Below are 25,105 nucleotides of genomic sequence, written 5' to 3' on the forward strand. Positions count from 1 at the left end.
GCCCGATCGCGGGGGGTGCCTGCACCCCCGGCGATGGGGCTCCCAGAAGCCAGGGGGGCGGGCCGGGGGTGGCGGCTGGGAGCCCGATCGCGGGGGGTGCCTGCACCCCCGGCGATGGGGCTCCCAGAAGCCAGGGGGGCGGGCCGGGGGTGGCGGCTGGGAGCCCGATCGCGGGGGGTGCCTGCACCCCCGGCGATGGGGCTCCCAGAAGCCAGGGGGGCGGGCCGGGGGTGGCGGCTGGGAGCCCGATCGCGGGGGGTGCCTGCACCCCCGGCGATGGGGCTCCCAGAAGCCAGGGGGGCGGGCCGGGGGTGGCGGCTGGGAGCCCGATCGCGGGGGGTGCCTGCACCCCCGGCGATGGGGCTCCCAGAAGCCAGGGGGGCGGGCCGGGGGTGGCGGCTGGGAGCCCGATCGCGGGGGGTGCCTGCACCCCCGGCGATGGGGCTCCCAGAAGCCAGGGGGGCGGGCCGGGGGTGGCGGCTGGGAGCCCGATCGCGGGGGGTGCCTGCACCCCCGGCGATGGGGCTCCCAGAAGCCAGGGGGGCGGGCCGGGGGTGGCGGCTGGGAGCCCGATCGCGGGGGGTGCCTGCACCCCCGGCGATGGGGCTCCCAGAAGCCAGGGGGGCGGGCCGGGGGTGGCGGCTGGGAGCCCGATCGCGGGGGGTGCCTGCACCCCCGGCGATGGGGCTCCCAGAAGCCAGGGGGGCGGGCCGGGGTGGCGGCTGGGAGCCCGATCGGGGGGCGTGCCTGACCCCCCGGCGATGGGGCTCCCAGAAGCCAGGGGGGCGGGCCGGGGGTGGCGGCTGGGAGCCCGATCGCGGGGGGTGCCTGACCCCCCGGCGATGGGGCTCCCAGAAGCCAGGGGGGCGGGCCGGGGGTGGCGGCTGGGAGCCCGATCGCGGGGGGTGCCTGACCCCCCCGCGATGGTGCTCCCAGAAGCCAGGGGGGCCGTCCGGGGGTGGCTCCTGGCAACCTGATCTGGATATTTGGGAGAGTAACACAAGGGGTTTTCCAGTGTCTGTAATTCTGAGATTAATATCTGTCTCTCGGCCTTGGAATATTGAGAAGGATGAAACAGGGTGAATGTCCACCCTGTGCCACATTGCGAGTAATATCAGCCTGTCCCCTCCATGGGTATTAGGAACAATATCCCAGACTGGGTGTACGCCTCCTGCTGTACAGAGTGCAATATCATCCTCTCCCTCCCAGGATAGTAATTACAATATCACTGGGCGGGAGCACACAGCCTGTGAATTATTATCATCCTCTCCAACTCCGTATACTAGGAACTATATCTCAGAAAAACTGTCCCCTCAGTGCCATATTCGGACTAATAGCAAAGGCTTCTTCCGGGAATATTAGGAGCAATATTACCGCGTAGCTATCCATCCATTGCTATAATTGGAGTCATGTGATACTCTACCCCCGTTCATATTAGGATCAGTGTCACGTGGTGAGTGTACACCTACTGCGATATTAAAACTAAAGTCCTGCTTTCCGACCCTGGTTATTAAGAACAGCATCACAAGTAGGTTTACACTTCCTGTGGAATGAGGAATAATAATATGATTATTACTCATCAATGATCGATTTTAATAATTATCAATGATACTAAAAATTCATAAGATACCATTATTAATTATGGATAATGATTTTCAATACATGATTATGCCTGCTTTCAACTAATTATTAATATTAATGTCATCAAATAATATTATTAGTTCCTAATACTAATCATTATTGTATTCCCAGCATCACTGGGTATTGATTTAAGTCACATTAATTGCTAATATCATAATACTATTATTAATAGTGATATTACTAATAATTATGATTACAAATGGTTAACCTTTTAAACCAGTATTCATTTTTACTCTCTTTATTGTGATCATTAATATCAATAATTATTATTAATATTAATATAATTATGAATATTAATGATTAATAGACTTGCTCCTGATGTAAACCCGGGAGAGGACGATGTTAATTTCTATATCACAACGGTGTACACACCACGTGACAGAGTTTCCAACTTCTGCTTGGGAGAGGAGGATATGACAATCAGTTTCACTGGAAGTAGAAACAACGGTGGGATACTGTTCTGAATATTCAGGGAGGAAGAGGCTGATGTGACTCCTAATACAGAGGGGGTTACTCCCTCTGAGGGTGTGCACACTGGGGGTGTACAATCGTCTGAGAAGGAGTTGAAAATTTTCCGATGGGGAGATGATGTTACTCAGAATATGAGAAAGCGGCTGGGGGTCCACAATGCTCCCAGAAGCCAGGGGGGCGGGCCGGGGGTGGCGGCTGGGAGCCCGATCGCGGGGGGTGCCTGCACCCCCGGCGATGGGGCTCCCAGAAGCCAGGGGGGCGGGCCGGGGGTGGCGGCTGGGAGCCCGATCGCGGGGGGTGCCTGCACCCCCGGCGATGGGGCTCCCAGAAGCCAGGGGGGCGGGCCGGGGGTGGCGGCTGGGAGCCCGATCGCGGGGGGTGCCTGCACCCCCGGCGATGGGGCTCCCAGAAGCCAGGGGGGCGGGCCGGGGCTGGCGGCTGGGAGCCCGATCGCCGGGGGTGCCTGCACCCCCGGCGATGGGGCTCCCAGAAGCCAGGGGGGCGGGCCGGGGTTGGCGGCTGGGAGCCCGATCGCGGGGGGTGCCTGCACCCCCGGCGATGGGGCTCCCAGAAGCAAGGGGGGCTGGCCGGGGGTGGCGGCTGGGAGCGCGATCGCGGGGGGTGCCTGCATCCCCGGCGATGGGGCACCCAGAAGCCAGGGGGGCCGTCCGGGGTTGGCTCCTGGCAACCTGATCTGGATATTTGGAAGATTATCACAAGGGGTTGTCCAGTGTCTGTGATACTGAGATTAATATCTGTCTCTCGGCCTTCTAATATTGAGAAGGATGAAAGAGGGTGAATGTCCACCCTGTGCCACATTGCGAGTAATATCAGCCTGTCCCCTCCATGGATATTAGGAACAACATCCCAGACTGGGTGTACGCCTCCTGCTGTACAGAGTGCAATATCATCCTCTCCCTCCCAGGATAGTAGTTAAGAACAGCATCAAAAGTAGGTTTACACCTCCTGTGGAATGAGGAATAATAATATGATTATTAATCATCAATGATCGATTTTAATAATTATCAATGACACTAAAAATTCATAAGATACCATTATTAATTATGGATAATGATTTTCAATACATGATTATGCCTGCTTTCAATTAATTATTAATATTAATGTCATCAAATAATATTATTAGTTCCTAATACTAAATATTAGGATAATTAGCCCGCGATCGGGCTCCCAGCCGCCACCCCCGGCCCGCCCCCCTGGCTTCTGGGAGCCAGAATGAGATTTGTAAAAGAGACCCCCTTAAGCTGGCTTGCTCCTTAACCATGGGAGGGTGTTGTGAGATGGTTCCTTCGATGAAACAGAAAGCAGCCCTCGCTAGATGCTAAGTCTGCCACTCCATTGACCTTGGACTTGAAGCCTCCAGACTGTGAGAAATCAGTATCCGTTGTTCATAAGTCACCCAGTCTAGGCCAGGTGCGGTGGCTCACGCCTGTAATCACAGCACTTTGGAAGGCTAAGCCAAGTGGATCAAGAGGTCAAGAGATCGAGACCACCCTGGCCAACATGATGAAACCAAATGTCTACTAAAAATACAAAAAAAGAGAGAAAATGCCAGGTATTGTTTTGGGCACCTGTAGTCTCAGCTACTCGGGAGGCTGAGGCAGGAAAATCACTGGAACTCGGGAGTTGGAACTTGCAGTGAACTGAGATCACAGCACTGCTCTCCAGCCTGGGCAACAGAGCAAGGCTCCATTTCAAAATAAATAAATAAATAAATAAATAATAAATAAAATAAACCTCCCAGTCTATGGCACTTTGTCATAGCAGCCTGAATGAACTAAGACTGCTCAGTAACGAATCAAACAGAAGGCCAGGTCACAGGAACCAAAAGGAAGTCCTCCTAGAAGCAGAATGACATTAGGGAAGAAGGAACAGTGGCAGGAGGGGCAAAGTAGGACCTCAGGGCTGTTCTAGGACACCCAGGTCCCAGGCTGTGAGGCCACCTTTGGAGCTTGGCATCCTGCCAACCCAGATCAATGGCACAGGTGCCTACCGGGAGCTGTGCAGCAGACCCCCTCTTCCTCAAGGAGCCTTCTCGGGACCAGCCTTCTGGACTGGCATTGGACAAGAGCTTCACAAATGTCCTCACAATTGCATCCATGGGCAAGAAATTCCACTTCTAGAATCTTTCTTAAAGAAAAAGCAAAATGTTTAAATAAATAAATAAAACAATAAAATTAGACTCATTCCTGGAATGTTGCCAGGATATAGCTTACAAGATAGGAAAACAAGCTCAAATTATAGGAGTGTATTTAATAAAAGAATAAAAGAAAGAAAAGAATAGAACAGTCAGAAGATGGTCATATTCTAGAAGAGCTGCAGGAATAAGGGAATTAAATACAATATGCTCCAAAACCCTTTAGAGAAGGTACGCTCCGGCTCCAGACATTTGGCCTGGTTTTTTGGACAAAAGTGGTGAATTGGTCCTCTCTCCCTCTCTCTCTCCCTCTCTCTCTTTCTCCCTCTCTATGTCCTTCCCTCCATCCCTCTATCCATCCCTTTCTCTCTCTCTCCCTCTCTCTGCTTCTGCCTCCCTCCCTTTCTCCCTCTCTATCTCCCCCTTTCTCTCTCTCTCTCTCTCCCACTCTCCCCCGGCCCCTGTCTCCCTGCCTGCTTCTCTGTCCCCTCCCTGCATCCCATACACTTCGTGGTAGAAAGGCCCCTTAGGATCATCCCACATCCTCTGTGGCCATCCACACCTGCCAACCTGCCCTCTGATCTGTATACTGTCCTGGTTTATTCTGCCCACCTGAAAAAGCTCGGCCATGCAGGTAGAAGATGCTGCTGTTCTATTTCCATGATGCCAAATGCCTAGAAATTAAGGGGAAACCCCATTCACCAAAAAAATGGGATTTTATGGAGAATCTTAGCATTTACTTCTGTTATCCTCCTTTTTTTTCTTCTGTTTAGGTCTGTGTCCTGGGAAGCTCTGGGATGAACATGACTCCTGAGCACAGACGCTGCCCTGACAGAGGTTCGTGTATGCTCGGCTTCATCCTCGGAACTTTACACTCACACTTGACTCACCCACTTTACGTGTCTTTTTTTTTTTTTTTTGGCCTGACTTTTAGAAAACCAATCTGAGAATAAAGTTTAAAAAGAGAGTTTCTGAATCCTTAACTGAAGTCAAAATCTTGGAATGAAAGCCAAAGATGCAGTGTCCAAGGAGTCAGGGGAATGGGGGCATTTTCGAACCCAGAATCAGTCAGCAGTGGGGAGAAAACAAGGGCTTCTATGTGCGGCTCCCTGATGAGCACTCGGAAAGCAAATGCGTTTCAGTCCAGAAGAAGGTCAAGTGAGGAAATGACCTAAATGGGGCTTATTCCTTGCCCAGCCCTGAGAATAGGCTGGAGGCCCCAGGCGGGAGAGGGAGGGCCAGGCCCCATAAGCCTCTCACCATGGAAAACGATGATGGGCCAGGAAGCTGCAGAGTGAGTCGACCTTCTTGCCCTCTCTGCAGAGGCCTGGCCCTTGTGAGTGAACCCCCTCACTCCCTCTTATTATTTAGTCTGGCTACTGTTGGCATATTACAGTTGGTGATCATTTGGAACATGAGTGCTAAACTGAATTTTGTTAATTCTAATAATTTATCAGAGCATTTTTATATTTCTAGGAAACAGAATTATACATTATCCTCAGAATTATTTTATCTTTCTCGTTAATAATAACAGCCCTTCAGTCGCCCTGCCTTCCCACTGGGTGTGAGTGCATCTCTGCTAATGTGGGGCATGAGAATGGATGCCAGAGGCAGAGCAAGCAGCTCAGAGGCCATAGCAGCTATTTATTTTTTTGTTTATTTATTTATTTCTTTTGAGATGGAGTCTCACTCTGTTGCCCAGGCTGAAGTGCAATGGCGTGATCTCAGCTCACTGCAACCTCCACTTCCTGGGTTCAAGCGATTCTCCTGCCTCAGCTTCCAGAGTAGCTGGGATTACAGGCACCCACCACCATGCCAGGCTAATTTTTGGTACTCTTAGTAGAGACGGAGTTTCACCATGTTGGCAAGGTTGGTCTTGAACCCCTGGCCTCGGGTGATTCACCCACCTTGGCCTCCTAAAGTGCTGAGATTACAGGCATGAGCCACCATGCCCGGCCCATTGTGGCATCTTAATCACAGAGTGAAGACGGCCTGGACCCAGCGTGAAGATGATGAAAAGGGGGAAGAGCAGCTCTCTCACCTATAGTGTTGCCAGGCGCTTCCAACTTTCAACATAAGGGACACTAAATAGCTTTCCCAACGAAAACAACTGAGATGTTGGGTAAAACCTACAAAAATGCATCTTTGTAAGTGCATTACTGGGCTGGCATTGAAGGATGGAATCCACAGCAGTCGATAAGGAATTGGCGGGAACCAAAGTGGAATTTATTTTTCTGTTTAGACAGTTGCACAGAGGATGGGGCATCAGAAACAAAACCGGATGTCTCTCCAAAATGAGGTCAGAAATCTGACATCTTAGACTTAAAATAAAAGCCCACCTCAGAGCAGGAGCAGCAAGGAGAGCAGCTGTCCCTGCATTGGTGCTGGGTGGAGGGAAAACCACTGACCCTGAGAACCGATGAGAAACAGTCCTCCAGGAGTTCATGCTGGAAGACCTCGAGAGCATGGGTCAAATCGACGTGGCACCAGGCGGCTGCTAACTTCACCTCTACCCCATGTGAGTGAACATCTTTGCTGAAACAATGCAACCCTGTCCTCAAAATATCTCCCCACTTAAAATTCCAAGAAAGATAAGTCCCTGTGCAAAAAGTTACAAAACATAAGTAAACAAAGTACTGTGGATACATCCAATAAATCAAGAAACAAATTGAGCAGAGCCACAAAAATCCAAAATGTGGAAAAGATCAACTGCTGGCAAAGTATCCACTGCTGTAGCTCCCGTTAAGAGACTGTATTTCATAAAAAGCTAGACACGCCCCTCTGTGGCCTCACACTTGCCTTCTCAGGCATGTCTGCCCCAGAAATGCCTTTGCACTGCCTTCTCCAAGAGACACATACGGGGCAAGAATATTTAGGCAGTGATTGTAGACATAGAAAACACTTGAAAGCCACCCAAATACATCTCTATCAAGGAAAAAAGCTGGCATAGTCACATTGTGGAATATGATACAGCTGTGAAAATGAACTGCCGTTAGAAGCATCAGCAATGAAAAATTACAGTGAACAAAGGAAATTACTGAAAAATACACTGCTATTCCATATACAGTTCACAAACTATAACATATGACATGGCTGAATAATATACAGAGAAATGATATAACTTATGAAAAGCAAGGCAAACATTAACACATTAGTCCTATGTCTGGGTGAAGAAGGGAGACCCAGGTGATCAAAGAAGGGCGTATTGTAGCCTTTCAAGACACTCGATGCTAATGCATGATGACATCAGCGCAATTATTAATCTATCAGATTATGCATTCAGTTTTGTTTGTTTGTTTGCTTTTGAGGCGGAGTTTTGCTCATGTAGCCCAGGCTAGAGTGTAATGGTACAATCTCGGCTCGCTGCAACTTCTATCTCCTGGGTTCAAACAACTCTCCCACCTCAGCCTCCCGAGTAGCTGGGATCACAGGTGCCTGCCATGATGCTCAGCTAACTTTTTGTATTTTTTTAGTAGAGACGGGTTTCACCACATTGGCCAGGCTGGTCTTGAACACCTGACCTCAAATGATCCACCCGCCTCAGCCTCCGAAAGTGCTGGGCTTACAGACATGAGCCACCATGCCCAGCCAAATTTTATAGACTCTTAGGTGTCATATATTTCATAATTAAACATATAAAACTAAATGTTTACTGTAGTTTGTAAATGAAAGAGCAATAAAAAATGTTGCAAACTTTTAAACATCAAACCTGTTGTATAGCTCATAGTGACCCTCCTATTAAGCTGTGGTAAGCTCCAATTGGTATTTCATTGTTATTTTCTAAAAACTAGGTGAACAGATGAAAAACAGAATTCAGTTTTAAAACAAGATATTAAGATAATGTTACTGGTTGAAAGTGTCCAGGTTGTTGGTGCCTTGAACCAAGAATTGGACGCAATGCAAAAATGGAGCAAGGAAAGAATGAAGCAGCAAAGCAGACATTTACGGAAAATGAAAGCACGCTCCACAGGGTGAGAGCGCCTGAGCACAGGGGGCCCGTTACTGAAGTTTCTAGGGCTTAAATCCCCTCTCGAGGTTTCCATTGGTTACTTGGTGTGTACCCTATGTAAATGAAGAGGATGAAGTAAAATTACAAAGTCATGTACTCGGTGTAAGCCCTGTGTAAATGGAGAGGATATTTCTTGTCATACCCCAAGAGTTTCCATTTCATTTCATTCTCGGAAGTCAAGGTGAATCGGCCTTATGTTCCTGCCTCCAGACCCTTTTCTCCTGCCTCCGTGGAATGGATGGCAGGACATGGAAAATGGTTTTGTCCAAATGACATGTCCCAGGGCACTGGCAGCTGAGGACAAGAGGGAACCAGTTGGTGTCACTGAGGAACGCTCACCCGTGTCTCCACACCGCACAGAACAAAGTGAGTGTCCTTGTCCTGAACCCTCTGAAGTGAGTATCTCGCCTCAGGGCTTTCATGAAACCCTTTTTAGGAGAGGCTCCTTCTCTCTCCTTCTGCAGCCACAAGGCAGCAGGGATAGCCCCTCTCTCGCTGAAGTTCTTCTTAAAAAAACAAAGAGAATAAAATACTAGAATTAATGTAATGAATAATAAAATAATGAAAATGAAAGTATGTTTTACAGAAGCAGCTCTGGAATTTCATGTATTGGTGGCATTAAAAGCAGAAAATGGGCCTATAGGCCTGGCGGGATGGCTCATGCCTGTAATCCCAGCACTTTGGGAGGCTGAGGCAGGTGGATCACGAGGTCAGGAGATCGAGACCATCCTGGCTAACACAGTGAAACACCGTCTCTACTAAAAATACAAAAAGTTAGCCATGCATGATGACGGGGCCCTGTAGTCCCAGCTACTCGGGAGGCTGAGGCAGGAGAATGGCGTGAACCCGGGAGGCGGAGCTTGTAGTGAGCCAATATCACTTCACTGCACTCCAGCCTGGGCAACAGAAAAAGACTCTGTCTAAAAAAAAAAAAAAGAAAAAAGAAAATGGGCCTATAGAGCTCCATTTAATGGCAAAAAATTAAGGAAAGAATAAAAAGACTCTGCTAATAATGGTGACGTGAGCTGCTCATATTGTCATTTTCTCTGGGACATAATATTGGGGAGGAGGTGGGACCACCTGCCACCAGGTTCCAGGTGATTTTTGGGCTGTTCCCCCAAATCACTGCAGCCTCTTCCCTGCTGGTCCCTTGATCCTGCTGCTGTGCCGGGCGTCCTGAGTGGCAGGAGGCACCTCGGCAGCTTCCAGTGGGATAGGCCTGCGGCATTCTGAGCCTGAATGCCGTGATCACTAGGAAGTAAGGCGACATAAGCAGGAAGGGTTCAGGGATGGAGCAGCCGCTTCTCAGGGATCAGTCTCGGGCCCGAGCTGAGAAGAATCCCCTTTCAGGACGATGGCTCCAGGCTGAGGTCAACGCTGTTTCTGTGCGTTATGATGACTGACCTGCATCCACAGGGAAGCATATCCGGGCTCCTTGTTCCCAGGCAATGTTGGGAACACCTTGAAATGGGCACTGGTGGATTTCAATTCCAGCCTTCCAGAAGCCACTCCAAATGGAAATGGAGCTAACGGATGCAGGTGGAGTAAGTAAACAACTTTAGGTCCCAAACAACAATTTTCACATACAATATAGTGCACAGGGAAAAATAAAGCCTCGGGACCCCAACTCACAGCCAAAACGGAAAAAAATCATTAAGTTGGAAGCTGAATCATGCAAGAAACTGCATTTCCTTTTGTTCCTAAGCAGATAGCTGCAGATAGCTACATCTCCACAGGAAGCTGGTCTATGTTCACCTTATCTTATATAAAGGCTTATGTAGAGGACTGATTTACCGCATGTGAGATGAAGACGTAACTGATCCTTCCCCATCTGCTCTCTTTCTCTTGCAACCTGAGGAAGACCACAGGTTCCCTCTCTCCCCTCCTGCCCACCATTTTCCTCCAGCCCACACTTCCCCTCCAGCCCACCCTTCCCTCCTGCCCACTCTTGTCCTCCAGCCCAGCCTTCCCCTCCAGCCCAGCCTTCTCCTCCAGCCCGCCTGGAAGAGGAAGAGGTCTGCAGCTTACATCAGAATCTCGAAGTTGACACCCAAAAAAGGTAAAAGATCCTGCGGGATGCTGGCATATACAACTAATGAGATAACGCTCTGGGTGTACGTCCTAGCATACAGGAAGAGCATTCTTGTTCATGGCGGTGGTTTCAAATATTTCAGTGAGTTTTCCCTTGAATGCCTCAGTCGGGAGCCACTTCAGTTCAGCGCAGGCAGCAAGGGAGCTTCAAGGACTGGTAGTTATGAATTCAAGCTTATACACAGTGACAGATCACAGGTCTGTGGAAGATACTTGTCAATCAATATTCAGAGGTAGCATTCCATAACTGAAGCATAGGGCGTATCTGACTTCATCTGACAAGGCTAAAATCATGATTGTTTTTCTAACTGGGAAATTTATGTAACTTATTTGCCAATAAACAACCATCTCTCTCTCCCCATTTTCTGACATAACACTAGTCGTTAGAGAAATGTTCCGATGATGTTCATGAAAGAACAAACCAATGTCTTCCGCTTTAATACCACGTATTTCACACATATGACTCTTGCTGCTTCCATGTGACACTAAAAATATCGGGAGTGCCAGGAAGTCTCTTTAATCATCGTTCTCCAATGTGCTCAGGAGATGAAGTCATTCTGTGAAGTGGACTTCAGTTGACACCACTGAGAAAATGTCCTAGAGAAAGTAAAACTTGTAGTGGCCTCATACTTTACAGAAATAATTCAACTTCTTTCTTTCATTTCTTTCCGGTTTTTGGACATTAATTTTAATTGGTTCAGGGCAACCTGTTTCTGCATCAAAGTCTTGGGAAGCTTCCATCTGTTTTTAAACTATACTAATATTATATTATATTATATTATACTATTTATTTATTTAGAAATAGAGTCTCACTGTGTCACTCAGGCCAAAGTGTAGTAGTATGATCACGGCTCACTGCAGTCTCAACCTCCCAGGCTCGAGCCAATCCTCAGGCCTCCACCACCTGAGTAGCTGGGACTACAGGTGTGCCACCATGTCCTGCTAACGTTTTATTTTTATTTTTTGTAGAGACAGGATCTCGTTATGTGGCCAAAGCAGGTCTCAAACTCCTGGTCTCAAGCAATCCTTGTGTCAGCCTCCTAAAGTGCTGAGATTATAGACATGAGCCATGGCACGCAGCTGATTTATTATTTTATTTTCTCAGAACTCTATACAACCTGATTCTTAATACATAAGGAAAGAGAAGCCAGTCAAAAGTGGAAGTAGTTGCACACAATGAAAGTGTCATTTGGCACTTAGACAAGAGAGGCGGATTATAAAAATAAAAGATCTACATATTGCAATTGGCTGTGGCCTTGGACTCCAGCACTTTTTATTTTTATTTTTTTAGGAGATAGTGTCTCACTCTCTTACTCAAGCTGGAGTGCAGTGATATAATCATAGCTCACTGTTATCTCAAACTCCTGAGTTCAAGTGATCCTCCTGCCTCGACCTCCCAAGTACCTGGGACTACAGATGTGCCATCGCTCCAGGCAATTTTTTTTTTTTGAATTTTTGTAGAGACGAGGTCTCCCTGTGTTGCCCAGGCTAGTCTCAAACATGTGACCTCAAGCAATCGTTCCACCTTGGCCTCTAAAGCGCTGGGGTTATAGGTGTGAGTCACTGTACCCGGCCAAGAAACCAACCCCACCTGTTTTCTATATAAAGTTTAGCATCTAGATACGAAGCAAAATAAGTTTTAAAGATCAAGGAGTCTGAAGGGAAGCTGCTGGGAGGGGAATGGGCTCAAGGCAGCGTTTTCTGGTCTACAGTTTTGCTTATTCTTGGACTTTCCAAAGTCCTGAAAGAAGCAGAAGGAAAGTGAGAAGAGAGGAAGAGGCAGGAGGAAAGGAGGAGGGCTGCGCCTCTGCGGTTGCAGATTAGCCCAAGCCGGCTCAGTGGCTGGGAAGGAAGGGAGGAAACCCCCAAGGCCGAAGGTGGAGTCAGAGTCCTGGGTCCAGCAGAGACTGGACAGGAGGAGGGTGCCGGGAGCCAAAGACCTTCCTGCTAGCACTGCAACCTCTTAAACTGCTTAGGCTTTTATCTAAATTTGATATGTCTGCATTTTGTAGACCTCCAAACCAAGTCACTCAGGGTAACCTAGACAGGAAGGGGAGGATGATAGGAGAAGGTGCCCCACCTGATGATGCCCTTCTGGCTTTTATCCATTCCTGGGAATGACTCTTTGTCCAACTCGGGGGATGCCCCTATGGGAGAATACAGTGGCGTGGACCAGCAGTGGAGAATTCCAAGTCCAAAAAACGATTGGCATTTTCAAGGAAAGTAAGAAATCATCCTGCATATATGAAATATTGGGAAAAAGGTTGTTACTAATAATTCTCAAGCGACCACTCTGGTGAGACTAGGTTTCTCTGGGAATGTGTGGAGCAGGGTGTATGTACCGAGTGAGCACCTCCCACCCTTCAGACTCCTTCAGCTCCTGTCTACTGTAGCAGTCAGAGGGCAACTCCTGTCCTCATCTCCTGAGCGACCCACTCACTCATTCACTCACTCATTCATTCACTCGTTAACTCATTCACTCACTCACTCATTCACTCATTCACTCCTTCACTCGCTCACTCACTCATTCACTCACCCTTTTACTCACTTGCTCATTCATTTACTCATTCACTCACTCATTCACTGACCCATTCACTCACTCACTCACTCATTCACTCACCCATTCACTCACTCATTCATTCCCTCATTCACTCACTCAGTCATTCCCTAACTCACCCTTTCACTCACTCACTCATTCACTCACTTATTCACTCACTCATTCATTTCCTCATTCATTCACTCAATCATTCACTCACTCAAATCATTCACTCATTCACTCACTCATTCACCTCTTCACTCACTCATTCACTCATCCTTTACTCACACACTCACTCATTTATTGACTCATTCACTCACTCACTCGTTCATTCACTCACTTCTTCACTCCCTCATTCACTTGTTCGCTCACTGACTCATTCACTCACTCTTTCCCTCACCCATTCACTCACTCACCCACTCATCTGTTCACTCACTCATTCACCCACTCACCCATTCACTAAGTCACTCATTCATTCACTCACTCACTCATTCATTCACTCACTCACTCACTCATCACTCATTTATTCCCTCGGTCACTCACTCATTCACTCACTTATTCACTTGCTTATTCACTCACTCATTCACTAAGACGCTCATTCATTCACTTACTCACTTATTCACTCACCCATTCACTCACTCACTCATTCACTCATTGACTCCCTTGGCAATTCATTCACTCACTCACGGTCACTCATTCAGTCATTTACCCACTCACTCACTCATTTTTCCTTCCCTCATCCACTCACTCACTCATTCACTGACTGACTCACTCACTCACCCATTCACTCATTTACTCACTCATTTACTCCTTCACTCACTCACTCACTCCCTCCTTCATTCATTCATTCAGCAGCACCCATGACAGGTTCACTCTGTCCTGGGCTCTGCTGTTGCCCTGGGACTGCAGCAGGGAATAGTGAAAGATCTCTGAATCCACAGCATTCAGAGTTCAGCCGGGGGACCTTTCGAGAAGCCCAGCAGATAGTTGAAATGCCCCACGTGTGACACTGACGAGGATGTTTTAAGAGCAGCAGGGAGGGAACAGGAGTGTGCATGGAGCCCAAAATTTCTAAGAGGGTGATCTGGGGAGGCCTCACCGTGCAGGAGACCTTGCAGGACAGACCTGTGGAAAGTGGGCAGAGTCGGTAGGGAGAGGAGGGCCTGGGTTGAGGAAAGAGCAGGCTGGGCCTGAGGTTGTCGGGTGCCTGCATGGGCCTCTGGGCAGCACCAGGATCTGAAGGGACCGGAGGACAGGCCAGTGTGGCTTGTGTGGGGTCTGTGACTCCGAGTCAGCAGAGAAGATGCCTGAATTACATCCTGATAGGTGCACCCTGACTTTGAAGCTGAGGACACCCGAGACGTGGAGGTGGGGTGGAGGTTGGGGCAGAGCAGGGGATGAGGAGGGAGCCTGTTCCGGTCCAGGTCAAAGGTGGTGGCCTGGCCCCAGTGGCTCCAGATGAAATGAAGAGCCAATAGGGACTTTCCTGAAGGACTTAGATGCCAGGGTGGAAGAGCACTGCAAGGCTTCAGCCTGAGCCCCTGGGAGGATGGAGTCACCAGGAGCTGAGGTGAGGAAGACTGAGCGATGGGGGGTTGTGTGGGGGGTGCAGAGGCCTGAGCTCAGTTTGGCCCCTGCAGATTTGAGATGCCCACTCCATGCACAGGCCGAGACAGCAGAGAAGGGGAAGAGGCTACAGCTCAGGTAGCCCTGGAATGTGCAGCCCCACATGCTGGGGCACTGGGTCATGGTGTCCTCATGGCTGGGAGCTGCTTCCCTCCTGGGATGCCAGAACTCCTTTAGGGCACATTGGCAACTCCTGTGCTCACCACTGAGGGGAAGTGGGAAGGGCAGCTGTCCCTATGCATGTTCTCCTTCAACTTGTCCTAGGCAGGTCCCAGGCAGCACCACCCTCCCAAGTGGCTCCCCTTGGCCGCTGTCCCTAGTGTTCACAGCCAGACCCTAGAAGAGGGCTGGACTCAGCGGCTCACTTCTGATGAATAGAACCAGGCAAAAGAGATGGCGGTCTCTCCTGAGATTGGATTGGGAGGAGCTGAGGTTCTGTCCACTGGAACTCTCTCCCTGGCTCTTGGTAGGTGCTAGTTCTGGCAAAGCCAGGCACCCGCCCAGGGCAGAGGGCAACCTGAAGCTGATGCCACAGAGAGACTGGGGCCTTCAGTCCAACAGCCTGCAAGCAACAGAATCCTGCCAGCAACACAGAAGTGAGCATGGAAGCAGCTCCTCCCCTGATGAGCCTGAGCCTTCAGAAGACACAGCAGCCCTAGGCAGACACCTACTGCAGCCCTGGAGAGCCCCTGGGGCAGAGGGCCCAGTGAAGCCTGCCTGAACTCCTGGCCCAAGGAGTAATCATTCCTGGGGTATAAGTGTGTGCTGGTGTGGGCCTTTGGAGTAATCTGTCAAGGGACAATAAAGAACAAGCACACGCCTCAGGTCCTACTGGGTGGAAGCTGTACGGTCAGCACGGCATGTAATATCTTCCTCTTGAATTAGAAGATTCATTGCTAAGGCCAAAGTTAAAAAAAAAAACAAAACAAAACAAAACAAACAACAAAAAAAAAACCTCTAGTTGTAGCAACATTGAAATACATGACTTTCCAAAAAAAAAAAAAAAAAAAAAAAGCCATAGCTATTCTTTTCCATCTTTGCTACAGGTATATATTAATATATGTTAATTCCCTGACTGACTGAGCAATGGGCCAAACTCATAAGAACAGATGTGTGAGGACCGTCAGTGACCACCCTGACCCCAGCCCTTATACACAGACAAACTTTTGAATATAATCCGTAACCTTGGGGGTCTTGACACTCTAAATTTTATTGTTTTTCATTAACTATTTCTATTCCCTAAACAATACCTGTTCATCGCAGAGAAAAATGGCATTGCCTATACTAAGCAAAAGAAAGGAAATAAAATGCTCAGAAACATTTACATATGTATGCAGACTCACACACACACACACACACACACACACACACACACACGCACGCACTCACGCACAGGCTCGCACTGCGTCTAGGCCTGCCTTTTCACTTATTTGTATGTCCTGAACATATTTCCATGTCAGTAGACACATATCTTTGTAGCGGTAACAGCAACTAAATATTATTGCAGCGCATATTTTTACCATCATTTATTTAACTCATCATGTTTGAACTGTTAGGTTGTATCTATCATTTTCTGTATTACAGACAATTTGATGACAAATGACCAATCCCCTAATGTTCAATATAAAAATATCAATTGTATAAGGAGATAACGGGTATTTGGCTAAAATAAAATTCAGTGTGGCCCACCTTCTCCACATGTAACATGCTCTAAAAAGGCATGAATAATTAAATTAGCCCTTCTATTCTCCAGCACAGATCCTGAGCCCAACTGTGGGTGCAGGTGCTTAGAGCCTCGGTCTGCTCTTCTGCCCGCCAGAAGGCAAAGGCCACTCAACTGTCACCTTAAGACAGCCAGGATTCGCCTCTCCCTTTTAATTAATAGAATAATGCTCAGGTTCACTGCATGAGAGCAGCGCTCTCTGACTTTGCATTCATCAGGATAACCTAGGTGGTTTGTTTAAAAATACACATTTCCTGGCTGAGCTCCCAGAAACTGGACTTCAGTGGTTTAATGGGGGTGTGCATAGGACAGGTGATTCTGAGGACCACGAGGGGTTAGGAATTTCGCCGTTAATTCTGGCCAAGGGAGAGATTAGACCATCCAGCATTGTCTGCAGCATATATATTTTTTTCCTCTTTTGCAATGAATATTTGATGCTCAGCGGGATGAGCCCCAGGATGAGGCACACATCCAAGAAAAATCCATGCCTCTCCATCTTTTCCCCAGGATTGCCCTTTGGTGAGACTCTCCTTTGCGATTGCTTCACTTTCCCGGGTTCATAGAACAAACCTCTTCTTAGTCTCTTTTGTTGTTTCCTATCTGTTCAACAAACACCCACTGCGCAGGACCATCCTCCGGAAAGCCCTCGAGTGGGGCCGTTTGGGAGCCCTTCTTCGTGGGGTGAGCACTGAAGGAACCGGGATCCCATAAGCCCGTGCTTTTGTAGGGGCTGCTCCCTGTCCCATCGCAGGTAACTGGCACCAGGCTGTTAAGCTGTGGATGGGCAACTGGCACAGCGCTTTGGATGTGCGTATTTCAGCACGTGGAGTTGGCCGGTGAAGTCAGCCGAGGTCGGCACAGCGTACAGCAGCGCGCCTGTCCGTAGGGAGGAAGGGTCGTCCCGCCTCCCCGCCAGCTCAGTCCCGTTGCGCTTCCTCCTATCCCACTCTGACTTTCGCGCGCCCATGCGTCTCTGAGGGTAGCGCCCCGATACTCTCCCCCACCCCAAGGATTCTTCTCCCCACGGGACGAGCTGGGGGCCCGGGAGCGCCACAGACCCCGTGGACCCGGGAAATCGCAGCTTCGTCATAGCTAAGCTCGCCGCGCTCAGCTTTTCCCACCACCTGGAGGATCCACTCTCCGTGCGTCCTTCCCGACCTCAGGCTGCAGAGAAAACGTGGGGGCGGGGATCGAGGAAGCCGCGCGCAGAGGCTCCTAGCGCAGCCCCAGGAGGAATCCTGCCGCCAACAAGAAGCTGTGCGCGCGGCCGGGCTCGGCGCTGACAACAGCCGGATCTACCGGGCCTGCCGCGAGCCTCCGCGTCCAGGTGGGGTCTCCGCGCCCCAATTCCACCCCGCCCCGCCATCGGCGCTCCCCGCAAGTGCGGGGTTTCCACCGGCCCCGGCGTTCGCGCCCACTCACGGTCTCCCTTGCCCCCCCCCACCCCCGCCCCGGGAGATGCTCCCGGCGTTCTATTCCGCCCTGCCTTGGCCCGCCCAGCGAACGATGTGACCCCGCCCCCTTGCGGTCTCCCCTCCCCCGGTCGCTGCCCCTGCCCCCACCTGTGGCGCTCCGGGCATCTCTAAAGGCCCCAACCAGAGTCCTCCAACCCACCCGCGCGGCTAGCGCACCGGCAACGCGGCCCCACCCCCAGGGACTCCGCCCACTTGTGGTGCTACCCCCGCCTCCGCGACCTCACCCACCGCTAGCGCGGCAGCCACCTACGACGACCCCTGCGTAGGTCCTCCTGCCCACACCCGGCCCCGGCCAGCCCCTGCCCCTTTCTCTGCCCCTTTCCCTGCCCCTGCCCCTGCCCCTAGCCGCGCCCCACCCCCGCAGCCCCTCCTGTGCGCTTGGGCCCCGCCCGTCAAGACCCTTTGACGCTAGGGCCGGGCGGGGGCGCGGGCGGGGCAGCTTTTCCGAGTCGGGCGCGCGCCGGCAGGGTATCCATTGCCTGCTGCGCACCCGGACTAGCGGCTGCCCTCGGCCTCCTCGCCTTGGACGCGGACGACTCCCGGGCCCCCAAGGGCTCCTTGCGGAAGTTCCTGGAGCACCTCTCCGGGGCCGGCAAGGCCATCGGCGTGCTGACCAGCGGGGGACATGCTCAAGGTGCGCGCCCCCCTCCGGGCGGCGAGGGAGGGACGGACGGAGAAGGGGAGAAGAGGGAGAAGGGGAGAACAGGGCAAAGGGGATGGGGGAACCGGGCAGAAGAGGGGGAAGCGATGGGAGGACCCGGGGAAAGGTGGGGAAGCGATGGGAAGAACTGGGGAGAAGAGCGGGGAAGCGACGGGAAGAACTGGGGAGAAGCCCGTGCCCGGGAGCGGCAGGGGTACCTGCGGGGCGGCGGGAGCCGGCAAGGCAGCCCCGGGGTCCTTGCCGGGTGGGGCGGAGGAGGAAGGAACATGGCGATAGGAACCTCCATTCGGAAAATAGTGAGCTTTCCACCCTCTCCGGTTTATGTTTTAAATTGAGCCTGGTAGAGGGGGTCGCCTGGAGCACCTTCCGGGGTCGTTCTGCCTCTGAGCTGTAGGATGGCGCCGGGCTTCCCCTCCGAATCCTGGGTACAGCGCGATCACTTAAGTTGCCCCCGCCCCCCAACTCCGCCCCACGCCACCCCCCAGCTTGTCGAGGAAGAAACGGCCGGATCCCGGCGGGCCTCCTGTCGCCTCGGGCCCCCCGCGGCGTGGGCGGGGTCCCGGCTGCTGCAATGCGGGAAACGGCAGGGGTGCTCTGGGTTCCCGCCTAGCGTCTCCGAGGCAGTCCGGCAGCCCCTCGCGTTTCCGTTGGAAGATTTTAAAAAAGGGTTTCCTGCGCTCGCATGTGCTGTCGCCTTCCGGCTCGTGACAAAACCGAAAACTAAAATGGGTCCCAGGCCCTCCCCGCCAGCCTCCGCGGACGGGAAGGACCAGGAAGCGGGGACTCCCGGACGTCAGCGGCGCCGCAGCGCGGGCTCTGGGCTTCCCCTGTCCTGTAATGTGGAAAGGGCTCTCCAGGAGGGGCCGAGCCTGGGCCCACGACGCAGGCGCTCCGGGAGGACATTTAACATTGAAGAGCGAGAGGTGGTGGAGACTGCGCTCCCCAGGCCCCGGGTGCACGTAGGGGCACCGGTGCCCAGGTTCAGGAGGGTGAGGCCTTCTTGGCCAGGTAGCCTTGTTAAATCTATCTGAAAATCACAGATAACTAAGTATCAAGTCGTCACAGATCATTTTAGTATCCTGAATGAGACGGCTACGGAAAACATGAAAACATCGTTACTGGTTACGTGCATGATGCATCCAAAACATTGTTACCTACACAGTGGCAGCACTGATATTTGTGGGCTTTTGAACGTGTGGACTGGAGTGTTAAGAGCCCTTCAGAGTTATGACAGTAGTTTGATTTGAATGTTCTTTTCTTGGCGAATAAATGCTGTACATTGAATTTACCCAGGAAACTAGGAAGGTGAACCCACACGAAGGACACAGGCCTGTGGGCTGCTCCAGGCGCCCTTAGGGCGTTGCGGGGCCTGAGCCATGCGCTTCCTGCTCAGCCTCCTGAGAGCCGTGACGGCGTCTCTGTTCTGCCTCACACTGGACCCGCTAGTTTCATATTCTTGTTATGGTTCCGAGGCTACAAGCGGTTGGATTCTGTGAGACACTCTCTGTCTTCCTCCTCCGGCTGCTTTCAAATGGGTCGTCTTTTTTTAGAACTGATTTTTTAAGCAGTGATTGATGGGGTGAGTTGTAGTGCTGTCCTGAACTGCAGAGGGAGCGCACTGAGGAACCTGGGTTTTGATGCTGTGCACATCAGCAGAGTCACCAGCCCAGGGCCCTGTCAGTCCCATTATTAAGCTCATTTCTTGCTCTTGTCATCGTTACTCAGACGCCTTAAAAAAAAAAGCAAACTCCTGCTTGCCGTCACTGGCTGAGTTTGGCAAATGGGTGTTTACCCTGGAAAGAGGGGCATTTTGTCCTCTGGAACGTCTAAGGCGCCCTTTGGTGAGGTGGTCTGTTTCTGACCACTCTATCCCGTGGGCGTCCTTCCTACTTCCACCTTCCCTTTCCGAACGCCTCCGCCTCCAGGGCTTTAACTTTACTTCTGTGTGTGCAAAGCAGAGGTTATGACTGTTGTGCCAGTGCCCTGTTTTTTCTTTCTTTCTCTCTTTCTTTCTTTCTTTCTTTCTTTCTTTCTTTCTTTCTTTCTTTCTTTCTTTCTTTCTTTCTTTTCTTTTCTTTTCTTTTCTTTTTTCTTTCTTTCTTTCTTTCTCTTTCTTTCTCTCTTTCTTTCTCTCTCTCTTTCTCTCTTTCTTTCTCTCTCTCTCTTTCTTTCTTTCTTTCTTTCTTTCTTTCTTTCTTTCTTTCTTTCTTTCTTTCTTTCTTTCTTTCTTTCTTTCTTTCTTTCTTTCTTTCTTTCTTTCTTTCTTTCTTTCTTTCTTTCTTTCTTTCTTTCTTTCTTCTTTTTGCTGAGGGCCCAAAACTTGCTGCATCTCAAAAGAAGCAATTGCATCCATTTGTTCACGATGAGCATAAACTGCTCTTTAAGGGAGACTAATTGGTAAACCCGGCTGCTGTGGGTAGAAAGACGGAGGTGGCCGCGGAAGCAGGGCTCTGCCTCTTGGAAGCCTGCACAACCGTCCTGCTTTCTTTCTTCAATATCCGCGGGGGGGGGGGGGTTAATTTTAATAAGCCCTGGAAACCAACAAAGCAGGAAAGTGCTAAGACATTGAGGTGTGAGATTTAAAATGACAACCAGCAGCCTCTCATTCTTCCTTCACTGAGGAAGGAAGGAACCAGTTGCCTCTTCGTTTTGGGGCTGCAGGGTATGTTTGGCAGCGACACTGGCCCTTTGTGCTGTGTGACTCAAGAATTGAGATAGTTCTTTACTAAGTGTTTTGTGCAGTAGGTATGAAAATGGGGAAAGAGGGAGCACTGTCCGGGGTGGAGAGGCGTGGAGAGACGCTGTGATACATAGCGAGTCCTTTTCTTCTGGGCTCCTGGTTTTCAATCTTTTTCTTCTTTTTTTCCTAACAGCTTGAAAGATGATTTTTGTGTCTTAATTAAAAGATTGAAGACTGTGGGTCAGACCCAAACTAATTCCATTGGCATCAAAGAAAAGGATTCTTTACATATTTATCTATAGGCATAATTAATTTTTTTATTTTTTGCTGAATTATCTGGTTAGTCAAATCATACATTAGAGAAGTAATATTAAAAATTAAAAAATAAAAAATGTATCTGTAAACATATCCCCCTTCCATTCCAGTCTTTGTCTCTGTGTAATTTTAGAACCTTGGGCCATGATGTACATAGAGTTTATATTCTTTTAATATCTTGCTACTTCATTGTTTTCATGTTTAATCTTTGGGTTGATGTATCACAGGTTACTTGACCGTTTCTTACAGGTGTTTGTTTTAGTTTTTTTTTTTTCCCTTAACGCTAATGTAAATTTGAGTGTTTGGATGGTAGTTTTAGCAGAATTTAAGGCAGAGTCTCAGTTAGGGTGATGGATCGATTTATAGTCCCTAGTTTGAGGAGGGAGGTGGCAATATGCCCTTTCTTCTAAAATTGATATGTTAAATCACAATGGACATTTACATGATTTTGAGCACTTGGGACTCCCCTGGGGTTCACTGGTATTGCAAGGTCAGGGCTGGGGATCTTCTGCTGGAGAGGCCCCCAGCGTGCCCAGCGCAGGGTCCTGAGTGTGTTGCTGCAGGACAAGCTCTGGGCTTTGCCCTGCAGCGGCCGTCGCTCTGGGAAGAGCTGGCTGCTCCAGGAATGAGGCCTATGCTCTGAAGCTCACAGTCAGCAGACCAGCAAAGGTCAGCACAGATGACCTTATATGAATCATTCATTTAACAAGCATTCATGGAATACACATTCCATGCAGTTGGAACTTAGAGTGGAAGGCCATCAGTTCACTGTTGTCTCAGCAGAACTTTGTCCCTGGGTCCCTGTTGAACTTAGAGTGGAAGGCCATCTGCTCACTATTGTCTGAGCAGAGCTTGGTCCCTGGGTCCCTGTTGAACTTAGAGTGGAAGGCCATCAACTCACTGTTGTCTGAGCAGAGCTTGGTCCCTGGGTCCCTGTTGAACTTAGAGTGGAAGGCCATCAGCTCACTGTTGTCTGAGCAGAGCTTGGTCTCTGGCTCCCTGTTGTAGCCTCCGCTCCTAGGAGGTGCACGGTGAGTGTTGGGGGACCCTCCACAGGCACAATTGCTGAACAAGGACCCCTCCCAAGGGTGTCAGCCCTAGGCCCTGAGCTCTGAAGAGGAGGAAGGCATTCCTGGGGCCATCTCCCCTTCTGGATACTGAGCTCTGCACAGAGAGAAACTCTTCCACATTCACTGCAGTGAAGTTCATACTTTAGAGACTGGGGCCTGCATTCCCCAGAATTTCCATGGCCACAGGTGGTGGCCGCACCATGCGACTGGTGTCTATGTTCCCTGGAATTTCCGTGGCCATAGATGGTGGCTGTACCATGTGACTGGGGTCTGCATTCCCTGGAATTTCCGTGACTGCAGGTGGTGGCTGCACCATGCGACTGGAGTCTGTGTTCCCCAGGATTTCTGTGACCACAGGTGGTAGCTGCACCATGCGACTGGAGTCTGTGTTCCCCAGGATTTCTGTGACCACAGGTGGTAGCTGTACCATGTGACTGAGGGTCTGCGTTCCCCTGAATTTCCGTGGCCATAGGTGGTGGCTGTACCATGGGAATGAGGGTCTCTGTTCTCTGGAATTTCCATGGCCATAGGTAGTGGCTGTACCATGCGACTGGGGTCTGCGTTCTCCAGAATTTCTGTGGCTGCCGGCTGTGGCTGCACCATGCGACTGGGGTATGCATTCCTCGGAATTTCCGTGGCCATATATGGTGGCTGTACCATGTGACTGAGGGTCTGCATTCCTTGGAATTTCCATGGCCATAGATAGTGGCTGTACCATGTGTCTGAGGGTCTGCGTTCTCTGGAATTTCTGTGGCTGCAGATAGCGGCTGTACCATGTGACTGAGGGTCTGCATTCCTGGAATTTCTGTGGTCGCACATGGTGGCTGTACCATACAACTGGGGTCTACATTCCCTGGAATTTCCTTGGCCACAGGCGGTGGCTGCACCATGCATCAGGTCCTCTGTCTCAGGAGTTGGTGCCATTGTCTCTGTTACTCCCTCGCCTGACACACAGAGGCAGTTCCTGACTTTATCACTCCCAGGAAACACACAGGCATCTGTTTTGGATCCTTGTTTTATTTCCCCATCACCTTTCTCATCAAAGGGAAATTCACATCCCTCTAAAGCTGAAAATGGTGTGGGGCCCCCTGGTGGTCTTTCCAAGGCATTATCAGCAGGTAAATTAGATCATGTGGGCTAGTGTACCTGAAATGAAAACAGAAAGGTAAGTCGTGTCACTAAGCTTTGGTGGGAGATTCAGGGTCTTTGTTAGTGGCAGAATCATCCAAAGTAAGTTGTTTGTTCACTGCAGATCTAGATGGTTGGCTGTGTCAGGACTAAACTTAGCCATTGTCGACAGAGTGTCGCTTAATCCCTCACGGAAGCGTGTCAAGTACATTGAAGAATAGCTGCCAAGTCTGCTATTGTCGGGAGAGAGGCAGGTACGTCTCTCGCTTAGCCCAGTGCTGCAGGAGGCCAGGCTCACGTCAGGCTGTGCGTGTGAGTGGGTTGGATTTTTAGCACTCTGGGACGGTAAAGCACAAACATCTATTTTTAACTTGTGGGTGACCTTCTTCTGTGCTGCTTGAGTCTCTGTGGGCCTTTCTGTTTCCTTCCTGAGGAGTCTGTGCCGGGGTCCCAAGCGTTCTCTGGGCTGCACCTCCGCGCCTGCCCAGTGAGGAGGCTCCTCCTGGTGGCTGTGGGACTGGGCTGGGCCCACACTGTCAGCATCGTCTGGGGTAAGCAAGCCCGTCCTTCCACACCTCAGTGTCCCCAGCTGTTGAACAGGGCTAATCAACTGACCGTCAGGATTAATGGGGATCAGATGCGCTCATCTCATAGCCCTGCTTGGTAAATAGCCACTTCCACTCTGTCCTCCAATGTGCTACTCTAGACTTTTTCTTTACCTCCATTTAGCCAGGTGATTCGAGGTGACAGTGACTATCAAGAGGGATGTACAGAGGAAACCAGTGGAAGAGAGCTCGAGGAGCAGACATGGGCGCAGGGAGCACAGTGCGGGGAGCACGGCTGCAGGGAGCATAGGCATGGGGAGCACAGATAGGTGTAGGGAGCATGGGCGCAGGGAGCACAGTGCGGGGAGAACGGGTGTGGGGAGCACGGGCGTGTGAAGCATGGGTGCGGGGAGCACGGGTGCTGGGAGCACAGGGCACGGAGAGCATGTGTGTACTTGCTCTGCTCTGACAGAGGCTGCCAAGCATGTACTCTGTGCTCAGATGGGTCAGAGCCTCAGTGCCTCTTTTTTAAAAAAAAAAAAAAATCTTTTTTTAAAGATAGGACTTCTGTCTTCCTGGTGGCCCCTTTTAGTCGATACTCTTTTAAGCCTGCTTTTCCAGAGAAAAGCTAGGAAGGATGGCCTATATAGGTTCCAGTCTGGGCATATCTGGAAGAATGGGTCTTTTTTAGGTTTGAGTCTGGCGTACCTGGGGACATCTTTGAACCTCCACTCAGAGTCCCAGAACCACGAGTAGAGGCTCCCCAAATGTCTGCTGGGACTTTCCCCTCTGCTCGCGGATGATGAAGAGCAGAACCTCACCCTGCCACGACCTCTGGGGTCCTCCTTCCTGGAGGGCAGTGCCTTGGTGACCAGCGTGTGTAGGAGTCTGAGCTGGCACCTTCGGGCTATGCTGTGCAGCGGGGGCTCATGCCATGGGGCATTCTTGTGTTCTGCACCGGGACTGGTGACGTTGGGCA

This window comes from Macaca nemestrina, unplaced genomic scaffold, assembly GCF_043159975.1.
Source record: "Macaca nemestrina isolate mMacNem1 unplaced genomic scaffold, mMacNem.hap1 Scaffold_88, whole genome shotgun sequence".
In the NCBI taxonomy this organism is placed as follows: domain Eukaryota; kingdom Metazoa; phylum Chordata; class Mammalia; order Primates; family Cercopithecidae; genus Macaca; species Macaca nemestrina.